Source organism: Lissotriton vulgaris, chromosome 4_1, assembly GCF_964263255.1.
Source record: "Lissotriton vulgaris chromosome 4_1, aLisVul1.2, whole genome shotgun sequence".
NCBI classification, from domain to species: Eukaryota; Metazoa; Chordata; class Amphibia; order Caudata; family Salamandridae; genus Lissotriton; species Lissotriton vulgaris.
Window position 1 is genome coordinate 1,651,340,544 of NC_141691.1, and position 13,862 is coordinate 1,651,354,405.

Consider the following 13,862-nt stretch of genomic DNA (forward strand, 5'->3'; position numbering starts at 1 on the left):
TAAACCATGAATATTTATTCGCTCTTCGGGCTGCACTGGCCGGCGTGGTGCCCCTTCGTGGTAGAGGGCCGTGAATATTCGAGTGACCAATGAGGCTTAATGTTGCACTGGAGCGGTATGCCCATTTACTATAAATAAAGTCAGATGCATCAATCGATATTAATTATATGATGGCTGCACAGGAAGGGTATTATCAATAAATAACAAAACAATGCATAGCAAATCATGGTTTCAGGATGCGAAGGGACAGTAGTGTGCCCAGATAGTAAAAGAAAAGGTGTGCTAATCATTGGGTATAAATGCAGCCCTGCAGGGCACACAGAAAAACGCTGTCATGAATAATATTTTAGACAGAACAATAATATGTATTCTGCTCTTCAGATTGTCTAGAGAGGACATTGCGCCCATCACAAATATTAAAGGTAGGCTAATCAGTGGATAATAATGCTGCTCTGCAGGCTGCATTAAAGGACGCATCAGCCCATGCACTAGTATTAAAATCAGACAAATGAATGAGGATATTCATTCATTCAGCCAAGGCTGCACAGGGATGAAACTATGTTAAAGTCAAACAATGCACATTCTTCTCTTCAGGCAGTGAAGATTACAGTCACTAGTATAAAAGTTAGACTTATGGGTGGCTGCAGCGGTCACTGTGACTGGTGCGGTTTTGCGCTCGCGTTTTTTGTCAACGTTTAATTTAACCTAAATAGACATTTAATTCGAGGCAAGGCGCTGGAGAGAGTTCAAGTTCCGCTTGCCTTGGATGTATTGTCAGATTGTGTGTCTGCTGAGACAGGGCTGGTGCCAACACGAAAACAAACATGAGGGCAGCGGAGGGGGCGGTGGCACTCACTGGAGAGCATTTCTGCTGCTTGAAATAAATTGCTGTGGGCGACGGTTGACCTCTTTCACATCAGGAACAGGGATGATCATGTGAATCATATCATCCCTGTTCCCTCGGTTCAACTTCAAGGAACATATAATGCATTAGATGCATCTCGAACAGTCCAACTGGAGCTTCCTCGGCTGCCGGGGAAAAAGGACCACCACGTCCCCGAAGATTTCTCCCTGAGCAGCTCTCCCAGGAACTCCCCCTGCTTCTTCAGAAAGTTGCTGAGCATCTTGTAGATAAAGACACATCAAACATCTACCTGCGTCATAGAATGAAGCTCTCACATGCACCCCGAAACCTTAGATCCAACTACCTCCGCCTTATGATTTGTCCCCGTTATCGTCTGGCACGCATGGGAGGAAGAGCCTTTGCAGTGGTCACTTCCAAGCTGTGGAATCAGCTTCCGATAGAGCTAAGATTCATGACGTCTGAACCCCTTTTCCGTAAAAAACTTAAGACCTGGCTGTTTTCCCTCATTTAACCTTCCCCTTCCTTCTTTATCCCTCTGTTCCTCTTGAGAGAAAAGTCTTCAGCGCCGGGACACCTCCGTCGGAGGTAGCTGTGCGCTCTATAAACTTCAAAAAAAATAAATAAATAAACATGGTCACTCTTTTAAATAACTTAGTCAGGTGCGATTTCCCCAAAAGTAAATACATTTAAAAAACAAGCATTTACAATGCAATAGGTCTCGCATTATTAAAGTTTGAGCTATTGGCATTGTAAATGGCAATGCCTTTTATTCATTTGTTTTTAAAACCTACAATCCGTGCATAAACACGCACTTTGAACATATAGTCCTTGCTTACAATGAGCAAGGCTGGCAGTAAAAGAGACTGCCAGCCTTGCTTCTCATAAGCATGGACTATAAGTACAAATCGCTTGTTTACGCACCGATGCAAATGAATAAAAGGCATTGTCATTTACAATGCCAATACCTCAAACTTTAAGAATGCGAGACCTGGAACACGAGGGACTATTTTATTTCTGAAAAGTACGTGCCACCCCATGTTAAAATCTCTCTCCTTAGTACATTATGTACACAAAGGAACCCTTATTTTAATTGTTTTGCACTGCAGCAAGTATTTCGTATTGCTATCATTAGTGCTCAAGTGTGAGTGCCAAACCTATTGGCTTTACAAATGTTTGGTGCACAGTGAAAGCATAAGAGAGGGAGAGTGAGGTGGAGTGTGTGTGTGGAGTGTGTGTATGTGTGTGTGTGTGTCATGAGTGTCTAGTGTGTGTGTCATGAGTGTCTAGTGTGTGTCATGAGTGTCTTGCTTGTAACGGTATCTGGGCCTGTCAGAGGCTTTAAATTAAAGACTGTAAATTAAAGGCATAGGCCCTGTAGAGTCCCGAGGGAGTAAGTAGTGATGCCTCCTCCACTTCTGACATCACGCTGCCCCTCCCTGTGATGCGAGGGGTCAGTGGGAGTCAGAGCTGGATTTACTAGCACTCTCCCATTCATTCCCCTAGGTGTTATGACGTCAGAGAGGGCAGAGGTGTATGGGTTCGAGGATGAGCTCCAACAAGCATGCTGAAAGCACTCCATCAGCACTTATCAAATCTTAATTTGGACCGGGGCTAGACTGCTACAGTGTAGAAACTTGTCCTAGGTGGCCTCAGTGTGTGTGCAGAGTCTCGGGTGCTAGGGGAGAATGAGATTCTGGTATATAATTCTGCGTGAGAGAAAGAGTGCAGATCTAGCGCTCTTCATCCAATACTGGGTCACAGTCAAATAGAAGCATTCTAGAATGTTATTTTGCTTGATTGTATCTGGTTCTGATCCGAGGCCTTCTGTGACACTAACATTTTAAAGGATTCCCCCGGGGAAAATATCCAAAGAGGGGTCTTAGTCCAGCACATCCCCTGCTTTTAATGTGTCTGGTTGGTTTTGAGGCCTCCTTTACTGAAGCGTCCATCCACTGAAAAAACAAGGAAAGGTGAAGCAATTTGCCTGGAATCACAGGGTGCTAAGCCAGCGCCAGGACTCCTGTCTGATTGCCTAGTTCCAAAGTCAGCAGCTCTGTAATGACCCATCCTCTCCCAGCCAATAACATCGAGGGAATCTAGACACTGAGTCTGAGCACAGCCATCGCTCACCACAGCAAGAGAAAACATACCAGAGGGAGCACTTTACGCAAGCACCAGTTAAATAATACAGGGACGCATTCATATTGTGAACTAGGGAAGGTAAAGCGATTTACCTGGAATCACAGGGTGCTGAGCCGGCGCTAGGACTCCAGTCTCATTGCCTAGTTCCACAGACAGCAGCTCTGTAATGACCCATCATCTCCCAGTCAATAACATTGAGGGCTTCTAGGAACTGAGTCCGAGCACAGGCAGCGCTCACCACATCAATGAAAACAAACTTGTGGGAACTTTTTACAAAAGCACCAGTTACATAAGACAGGGATGCATTCATATTGTGAACAAGGGAAGGTGAAGTGATTTGCCTGGAATCACAGAGTGCTGAGATGATGCCGGGACTCGAGTCTGATTGCATAGTTCCAAAGTCAGCAGCTCTGTAATCCATCCTGTCCCAGCCAATAACATGGAGGGCTTCTAGGGCACTGAGTCTGAGCACAAGCAGTGCTCACCACGTCAAGAGAAAACAAACCAGAGGGAGCGTCTTACATGAGCACCAGTTACATAACACAGGGACGCATTCATATTGTGAACAAGGGACGGTGAAGCGATTTGCCTGGAATCACAGGGTGCTGAGCCGTGCCGGGACTGCTCACTACAACAAGTAAAAACAAACTTGTGGGAGCTTTTAACATGAGCACCAGTTGCATAACACAGGGACACATTCATATTGTGAACAAGGGACGATGAAGCGATTTGCCTGGAATCACAGGGTGCTGAGCCGTGCCGGGACTGCTCACTACAACAAGTAAAAACAAACTTGTGGGAGCTTTTTACATGAGCACCAGTTGCATAACACAGGGACACATTCATATTGTGAACAAGGGACGATGAAGCGATTTGCCTGGAATCACAGGGTGCTGATCCGGTGCCGGGACTCCAATCTGATTGCCTAGTTCCAAAGTCAGCAGGTCTGTAATGACCCATCCTCTCCCAGCCAATAATATTGAGGGCTTCAAGGCACTGAGTCTGATAATAGGCAGCGCTCACCACATCAAGAGAAAACAAACCAGAGGGAACGGCTTACACGAGCACCAGTTGCATAACACAGGGACGCATTCCACCGATTTCAATGTTTCTGTGCGCGGGGCCTGGTGTTAAAAGGCTGATTCATCGGACCGTTCCACCAATGTACAGGAACTGAAGGAATAACATGGGGTCGTATCACAATAGGCACTACTGAGTAATTTAACACTCTATGTATGCACTTCTCAGCACTTATGCAATACATTTAATGGGAGAGTGGCACTTCTCAGTAGCAGACAGGTAATCGAAATGTGAGCACCTGCACTTTTCTATGTCCATTTAAAACTCTGAGACTCGTTTATGTAAACTGCCATATATTCGTAAACAATGCCTTGCATGTTAATTGGCCTACCAGAAACCATGGTCTTTTAAAGCACAATTTAATACAAAAACTTAGCTGATGTAAACACAAATCTGGGCCGAGCAAGCATCGCTTTATTTTAAACACGCACAAAGTTACCACACTCTGTGAATGACTGTGCTCAAATTAAATACATGTTTTTTCAATCACTGCACACAAATCTAAAGATGCCAGCCCAGCCACACCAACAAAAGTAAGAATATCGGGTCCGAAACCCCTGCACTTTCTGTCCCTGGTGCTTAAAGGGTGTTCAGGTGTTGGTGGAAATACATGCGAGTGTGATTCGAAAATTTGAGCAGCCAGCATTCGCAGTGAGATCTGCTCGGAGCGCACAATCCGTGCTGTGCATTGCTTATTCCAGCTAAATCCACAGAGCCGGGGTCTGCAGCGCTGCTCCTCGACTCAACCTCAGGACGTGCCCATAAGCCCTCCAACACCCCCAACTCAACGAAGCTGCCCTCCTGACCCTGCCCGCGAGCCCCCCTGAGAGCAACAGTTCAAGACTGCAAACACGGCCACGGGCCACCGACGAGCCACACTCAGGCGAGGGCCACACTGACACTTTGGCTAGCGGCACGCACGGGCACAGTCACTATAAAAAAACTTACGTGGTCCGGACCCCCGTAGCAACTGGGCACTGACTGGGCACACAACACAACTGCACTGGTCAGCAGCAGCAGGCAGGAGCACACCACAACGACGACGAACTGCGGAGCAGCGGAACTGGTCACTCACGCGTTGACTCTCAGTGTTTAGTTCTAGTCTACTTTCACTTACTACTACTTACTTGTTGTAGTTGTGTTCTGGCACGCGCCATGCGCGGTGACGTCGAGACAGCGTTCAAATGGCCAATCACCTCGATATGGCTGGATCTAGCCATATGGTGATTGGCCATACAGTGCGGCCCCTCAGCTGCCAGCCAACACCCACACGCGGCACCATCCTGCTGCAGCAGCCAATCCTGGCGCAGCGTTACCAGCAACACTGCACCAGGATTGGGCTACGAGCAGGATACTATCTGCCCTTTTAGAGACCGGGGACCCCGGGTCCCTGCCTGACAGTGCCTGTGCTAAAGAGGGGGGGAGCGAAGGTCTACCACTGCAGCGCATGCGCGGGCCAGTCAAAATTGTGAGTACTCCTTCATTCCACATGCGTAGTCTGAGTCTCACTCTCCGACACTGCTCCCTCTGCCTGTGCGCTGCCTGTCACTCTGCCGCAGCCCCGCCCCCACCCACCACGGCCCACTTCCATATACCATGCCCGATTCTGTCGGGCTTGTCCCGGCCGGTAGCGCGCAGTGCGCTCAGAAATTTATTCAGATAGAATGCCTTTAAGAAAACATTCTCAAATGCTTGTATTGATGTAGTGCGGTCGTCCATGGCTAGTGGGGCAACGCCCCAACGCCCCCAATGGACGCACCGCCACTGTGTAGCACCCTGCACCATCTACCGCGCTGGGCCGGTCGAACGAGGCTTACTCCCTGCTGTCCTCCTAATGCTTTATATTTCACCTGCTTTCACCCAGCTTCTCACACGTACCTTTCTTGTCTCCGGTGCGGCTGAAGGGCGGCTGAAAGGCGGCCTGAAGGGTCACGGCAAGTCGGAAGGACACGGGCCGGCATGCAGCGTGGGGTCTTGTGAAGGAATCGGGCGCTTACTGAATCACTAAATCACTGGCTAAGCATCTGTAGCTCCGTGGCTCCCTGCGTTGCATACGCACTGAGGAAATGATCAACTACTCGAGAGTCCCAGGCAGATTCTCCACGTCATCTGCAGAGTCTGAGACGCTGTGCTTTAAGGGCTTTAAGGATTAAAGGGCCCCTGACTTTTTTGCTTAATTTATCGATTTCGAAAAACTTAGTGGTTTTGGCAGGCATCCAGGCGCTTTCAGTGGCATTTTCGTGGCATCTCCACTCTCATCCTCATCCTCAGCAGCTGCTTCTTTAATTGTTCTGAATTTCATCGCTAATTAGCCGAGGCCTACGTGGCAAAAAGCTGGGAAAAACCGGGGAGGATAAAAAACAGAGACCACACAGGTCACACAGACTGGGCAGATCGACAGACAAAGAGCAAAAAACAAAAGCAAAGCAAAACCGATACAAAGCTAAGCTGAATAACAAAATAGAACCGAGGCCAGCTAAGAGAGAAAATAGCCAAAGTATAAGTAAAGGCCAGTTGCACTGCATGAGTTTTTCAATACTATCAATGCTAATCTGCTGCCATGTAATGTGCTGTGTTTGTGCTGTATATGTGCCAATGTGCCACTACCACTGTGCTGCTTCTGAGCTATTCTGAGGGTCTACAGTGCTGCTGCTCTGCTCTGCTGATTGATTATCTGACTTGGTACGGCTCAGGGCATTGTAGACTTGGCAAAGAGGCAAGAAAGACAACCCTAAAAATAACTTAAAAACAGTCAAGGCTGGTAGACTAAGCAACCAACTAAGTAACCAAACCCCCAACAACGAAGAATAAAGAAGCTAAGCAGCTAACTCCAGACCAGAGATACGGGTGGGTTGGCTTTTTAAAGGTTTGTTGAGGTAGAGTGCAGGCTCACTTCGATAAACTGGGGGGGACAGCGGGGGCTTAAAGAACGGGCACTTGGGTGTCTGTGAAGTTTAAAAGACAGACGGGTCAGCCAAACGCTTATGCCAAACTCCAACCAGGCAGATGCGCACCGTATTACCTCCGCCGCATGCCAAGTGACAGAAATACCATAAGAGGGTGGTCTGCGCGAGATCCACAATTACTTCTAAAACATAAGGGAAGGGCATTAGCCGTATCAGTGGCCTCTGAGGTAGTGGCAGCAAAGGGGTCAAAACTCTCTAAATTCCCCACTGTAACCATTATAGCTACTATAACACTTGCCCTAAGAACACACAAACTAACTCAGGCACAGGTGAGCGGGTAAGCTGCGGGCCAAAGCCTAACTCAGGCACAGAGGATATATGACATGGCAGATCTTGCTCGGGCAGAGGGACAGGCATCAGAGCAAATATCCGAAAAAATATCTGAACATTTAATCGAATGAAACACTCAACAAGGTAATCCCGAAGAGCGAGAAGGGCCAGAAGTGCCAGAAGAACCCAGAAAAGCCACTTTAGAGACACAAAAATCCAACAATGTCCAAAAAGCAAAAGATGGGCAACGACGACCTGAAACTAGAGGGTCCAAGGCTAAAGAAAACCCTGATGAGAAAAGCAACGCTAGCAGTAGCAATGTGGAGAAAAATAAAAATAGGGACAAAAACAAGAATAAAGCGACGGAAAAAAACACAGACAAGGCCTTTGATAAAAAAACGGAGAAAAACATTGATAAAGATAACGACAAAGACAAGAACAAAAATGAAGGCAATGATAAAGTAAAGGAAAAGGACAGAGTAATCCTAATAAAAGAACAAAGCGACGACAATGAGAATCTGGAGTTGATAGCCAAAAAGCCAAGGAGGTAGCAAAATATTAAAAACCTGAAAGCTGCAGCCAAAAACACAGGTCAGCAGGTAGACTCCCAACCCAGGAACTCTAATATTTTTACGCCATTATTCAAGGAAGGGCAGAACAAACTTACAGCAAACTCAAACGCAAATACGAGTAAAAACACTATCTCATCCGCAAATACAAGTGATGCGACTGAATCTTTGCCTACACTCTCAACTGAACCCCTGAGAGTTGAACACTCTTCCGCAACGGCCCTGGTACAAACATCTAGTGATGGTGGCGAACTATACCCTGAGCCTAAAGTATCCGCCATAGACGCGGACTCTGACTCGGACATCTATGAGACAGGAGTATCTATTTCTAGTGCGACAACTGATTCAAGCGAGGCAGGAGAGGAAAATAATCCAACTGAAAGAAGCTCAAGCCTCAAATTGGTAGAAGCAGTGCTGGAGGTCTCTGATATCATAGGCGAAGGGAAATCAGGGGCAGGGTGTCAAAATCCCACTCCCAAAAAGAAGCTGGAAAAAAAAAGAACTAGACATAGAAGACACCGTAAACTATCATATGATGAAACCACTGACCCCGGGAGAAAGACCTAACCATACCCAGAAGGACTCATTATTTAAAAAGCCCATAGAATCCGAATCAGACATGTGTTCTAATCGGGTTCCATTGGAAATGGCTTCAGCACAAAATGGAAAGTACAGCGACAGACATGAAAATACAAATGAACCATCTCTGAGCGAAGTACTCAATTCCATCAAACTCTTCCATAAGGATGTCAAAATGGACAGCAACAGGAATCATGCGGCTATACAAAAACTTCAAGATGCTGTACAAAAACTTGCTCCAAAATATCTAACCGAATGGCCTCTGTCGAAACCCGTACTGAAAATCTTGAGCTCGATGTCACAAAACTCCAAACCCAGGAAAGACTTCGCTCACGTGACAGTAGAACGCAGATGGCGAATGAGACAACTTTTCGCCCCATTTGAACAAACTGGAGCAACAGTATACCTACAAAACCTGGCGCGTCTGAAAATCATCTATAAAGGAACAATTAAAACTTTCACAAGTGAGATCCAGGCTGAAGCCTAGCTAAAAGAAATTACTGAGAAAAGCAAGCAGAACACTGGAAAATAACCAAAAGGCATTCTGTAACAGTCTTAACCATTAAAGCATTACACTTTATTGAACATATACGCCAGCGGATTACACACCGGCAGTTCATTGGAGGAAAAAAAAAAATGAAAATAAACAAAAAGATAGGACCAAGATAAAGAAGGAGAGCATCTCAATTTTGTAAAAATATGGGTTAGGAAGACAACAAAGTGAAGTAACTTATATGTATTCTATGTACCCAAAATGTATATATTTTTGATCAGGCCACGGTGCATGCGTGCTGGGACGTTCAGTCCCTGCGGACGGCCACACCTGGGCGCCCTATGACCCAGGACGTCTCGCAGGGAGAGGGGGGGATAGGGGGACGGGAGGGGAGGCGTGGGGAGAAAAGTGGGAGAGGGGGGAGCATTCAAAAGAAATATAAAAAACAGAACCAGAGTCAATCCAAGTCTTACTTTTTATTTTCAATCAATATTACTCTCACGGAATAGGGTAATCAAAATCAAGTCAGATCAAACACACTATCAATATGAGCAGAGGCCATTGGCAGATTATGGCTCACTAAACATAGGACCAAGGGGAAGTTAACTATACGAACTTGGAATGTTTCAGGAATCTTAGATAGTGATAAACGCCAAAGGCTGGGAGAGATAATTTACCGAAAACCAGCAGATATCATTATTATTATTATTATTATTATTGCATTTATTGAGCGCACAGCTACCCGGAGGTTTCCCGGCGCTTGCCTTGGGAACCCGTCCTGGCTTTTCCCTATGAGATAGCCCCTACAGGACATCCCCAAGGTGAAAGCCAGGCATCCCGCCGCATTCAAGAGACACACCTGCCCTGGCTGAAAAGACACCTTCTCAAAATCAGAGGATATAATTTATTAGCATGTACCACACAAACCTCCAATATTAGGGGGGTAGCAGTGCTTGCTAAAACCTTTCTGGGACAGGCCACCCATAAAATAGTAGACACTCATGGCAGATGGGTAATTATCAAACTGGGCATTGGTATCACTATCTGTTCTATTTACGGATCTAATCAGGATGATCCGACTATATTTGAGACACTTGAGCTCAAGCTAGCACCTATACAGGGTCCACTTATATTATGTGGTGATCTAAACATATCATTAGGCCCTCGATTCAGTAGTCATACACACCCTCACTATATTGGCCGTAAGCCACGAGTCTTTAAAGCTCTTAGTAGACTTTGTGATAGCTTTGGGTTAAGCGATGTATGGGACCTAAAAAACTATCCGGACCCTGGCTACACTTATTATTCCTGCCCCATAGCAAATATGTCAGGATTGACTATCTATTTGCTACTAACGATTTGGCTGACAATGCTACAATTTGAAAGGAATCTAAAATTATCTCAGACCATAAAGCTCTAACTCTCACTATTAAACTTAGATCCATTAAGAGGGAACATAGAATCTGGACATTTGATAGGAAGCTGTTAGCCAACAAAGATTATATTACTCACATTACTAGCTGGGCCCAAGAGTTTTTTGATATAAACAGATATAGTGCCTCTAGGGTTGATGTATGGGATAGCTTTAAAGCGGCTCTAAGAGGCGAAACTACGAGCTATCAAGCTAGAATACGGAAGCAAAACAATATGGGATATCATCAACAATTGGCTGATTTGACCAGAGCCGAGGAAGAGCACATGGCACAAATACCTCAAGGCGAAAATGGGAAACTAGCTATGCACCGTCTGCTAGTGTTAAAAACCGAGCTTAACTCTGGCCTGACTCAGAAAGCTGCTGAGACATATGAAGCACACCGGAAAGAAGTGTACGAAAACGGGGAGAAAGTTGGCAAACATCTTGCACTACATACATGCCAGCAAATGTCCCATAATGCCATCACAAAGATACAATCACAAGGGCACACGTTCACACAAACACCAGAAATAATTGGGGCATTTCAACAATACTATCAGACCCTCTACCAGGATGATAACAGAACCAGCAGGGCAGACGCAGATTTATTCTTGAAAGTTCTTCTTGTCAACCAGAGGTAAACAAGACTTTAGATGATAATACCAGAGAAGAGCTTAAGAAAGAAATTACCCTTATAGAAGTCCAGCTTGCTTTGTCTTCACTGGCTTCTGTGAAGGCGACAGGCCCCAATAAAATACCTCTGGAACTATATAAAATTCTCAGTCATACCCTGGGCCCACTATTATATGATCTATTTTTAGGGATCCAATGGAGTGGTATCCCACCCACCTCATGCAGAGAAACAAATATAATTATCTTTCCAAAAAAGGGCAAACCTCAGGATCAATTATCATCATATCGCCCAATTTCCCTAATCAATTCTGACTCCAAATTATACACTAAAAAATTGGCCATCCGGCTTGGACGGGTCGTCGAACATCTGGTCTCCTCATGGCAGCATGGGTTTATTCCCAGCAAAGGTACCACCGACCATACTCGAAGAGCAATCTCCCTGTTTGATGTAATGTCTGCAACAGTAGGCCAGATGTCAATGATCCTTCTGGATGCCGAGAAGGCCTTTGACCGGTTGTCTTGGAACTTTTTATGGGCTGCCCTTACGCAGTATAATTTCGGCCCCAAATTTGTCAAGTCTATAATGGCTATGTATTCTAAACCAATAGCAAAATTACAAATAATGGGCTCTGAATCAAGTATAATTAGAGTATCCAGAGGCACACGCCAAGGCTGTCCATGTTCTCCGATATTATTTGCCCTGTATATAAACCCTTTAATTTTGAAACTTTTAGAGAACCCACTAATCACACCTATAGTTGTTAACAAATTTGAAACCAAAGTATTGGCCTATGCCGATGATATTGCGGTACTAACGCCTAATCCTTCTGTGGCAATATCAGAAATAGAGGCAGTAAAGCAAGCCTATGGACGCTACTCTGGATATTCTCTGAATAAAGAAAAAACAATCATCCTATGTACGGATAACATTATTTGTAATTATCACAGGAAAACTAATAATGCTACATACCTAGGTGTCAGCATAAGCCCCGATGTTACACGAATCTCTCAACTCAATTATGAGCCATTAATAAAGACTGTAAAGAAAGACCTAGATCGGGTTAATAGTCTACAGCTGTCAATAATTGGTAGAGGAAACTTTTTAAAAATGATGAATATCTTGCCAAGGGTGCTTTATCTTTTTCGGGCTCTTCCATTGATACCTGAAGAAAAGGTCCTCAAAATTCTAGACTCTCTTATGTACAAATTTATGTGGCAACAGGGCAAAACCAGAAGATCCTTGAAGCTTTTGTCACTACCACAGAACAAAGGTGGACCAGCTGTTCCAAACATTCTGCTATATCTCTGGGATTCATTTCTCCAACAGATGGCCCCCCTTCTTTATGAGAATCCTAGCTCAGAGACTATGGAGGATGCACCTATTCCATCTGTATACGAGCTATCCCTAGGGGAAAAAGCTAAAGGTCTTTTTCTGAGACAAGTAGAGAGAAGCTACTACAAGAAAAATAAATTCAAAGTTATCACGAGTGCCAGGACAATCTGGTTAAGGATTACGAAATATATGCACATCCCAAAGCTTAATAGGTATTCTCCTCTATGGCATTCTAACCTTCTTCCCGAACTAGGGAGCGATGTTATCGCAAAGAAATGGCATTCTGTAGGAATTACCTCAGTTGGCGACCTTCTGGGTGCGAATGAGGCTTATACCTTTACTGATCTACAACAAAAATTTCATCTTCCAAATGGGCACTACTTTAAATATTTGCAGATTCATACTATGCTCAAACATAAGAACCCTAATATTAACTCAGAGAAAATTGAAATTATCGATACCATCGCTAAAAGAACAGCAAGAATAGGTACAATCTATGGTCAGCTACTGGATAAGGTACAAGATGACCTAGAACATACAGAAATTGCGTGGGCAGACAGACTTGACAATCCGAATGTAGATATTGACATGAGTCTCTGCCTATCATCACGACTACTTATGTCAGCTAGTTTAATAGCCCAGACCTATAAGACTATCTATAATCTATACTATACTCCGGCAAAATTGTATGCCTGGGGCAAAACAGAGAACAATCACTGCCCCAGATGTCTTAAAGGCCCTGCAACACTTATTCACATGTTCTGTGAATGCGACCAATTAACACTTATTAAAAAAAATTATCTGTGAATTCTGGGAGGAAGTGTTTGGCCATAAAATACCCGACTCCCCTACTCTATATCTGCTAGGCACTGATAATACACTAAACCTGAGCAGGGAAGAAGAGGACATGCTTTTTATAAGCTCGGCAGTCCTCAGGGTAATACTAGCAGCACGGTGGAAAGACTCAGATCCATTGAGTTTTCAAATGTGGTTAGCACGTCTTCTCTGTGTCTTCAATCAGGAAAGTGCTATCTATGCCACTAGAGGGCTAAGATCTGCTATGCGTGGTATGGCGATCTGGAAACCCATCACTAATTGGAGAAGGAGGCTTAGCACAGTGTGATAGTATGATAATGACTTACTCTAATATGTCGTTTTATATATCTATTCACTGCCCTTTTTCTTTTCATTTCTTTTCTTTTTTATCTTTTTTTTTTATTTTTTATTGTTTTCCTCATCTTTATTTCACTTTCCCTCTCAATATGAGAATGAAAACAAATCAAACATGGAAGCTATTGTTTATTGTACAATATTATCGTATTTCGACTACTTTTTTTGTTGTATGTACCTGTTTTATCTGGTTCTGAAAAATAAAATGTTAAAAAAAAAATATATGAAAATAAATAGCCGAGCGACATTCAAGGGTGTACATGCCTCTCACCTTCCAGGTTAGTATTTCAAGGCCTGCCATTCAGTTGTGTGAAAGAGTGGAACGTTCGGGGGTCTTGCTAGGGAGCT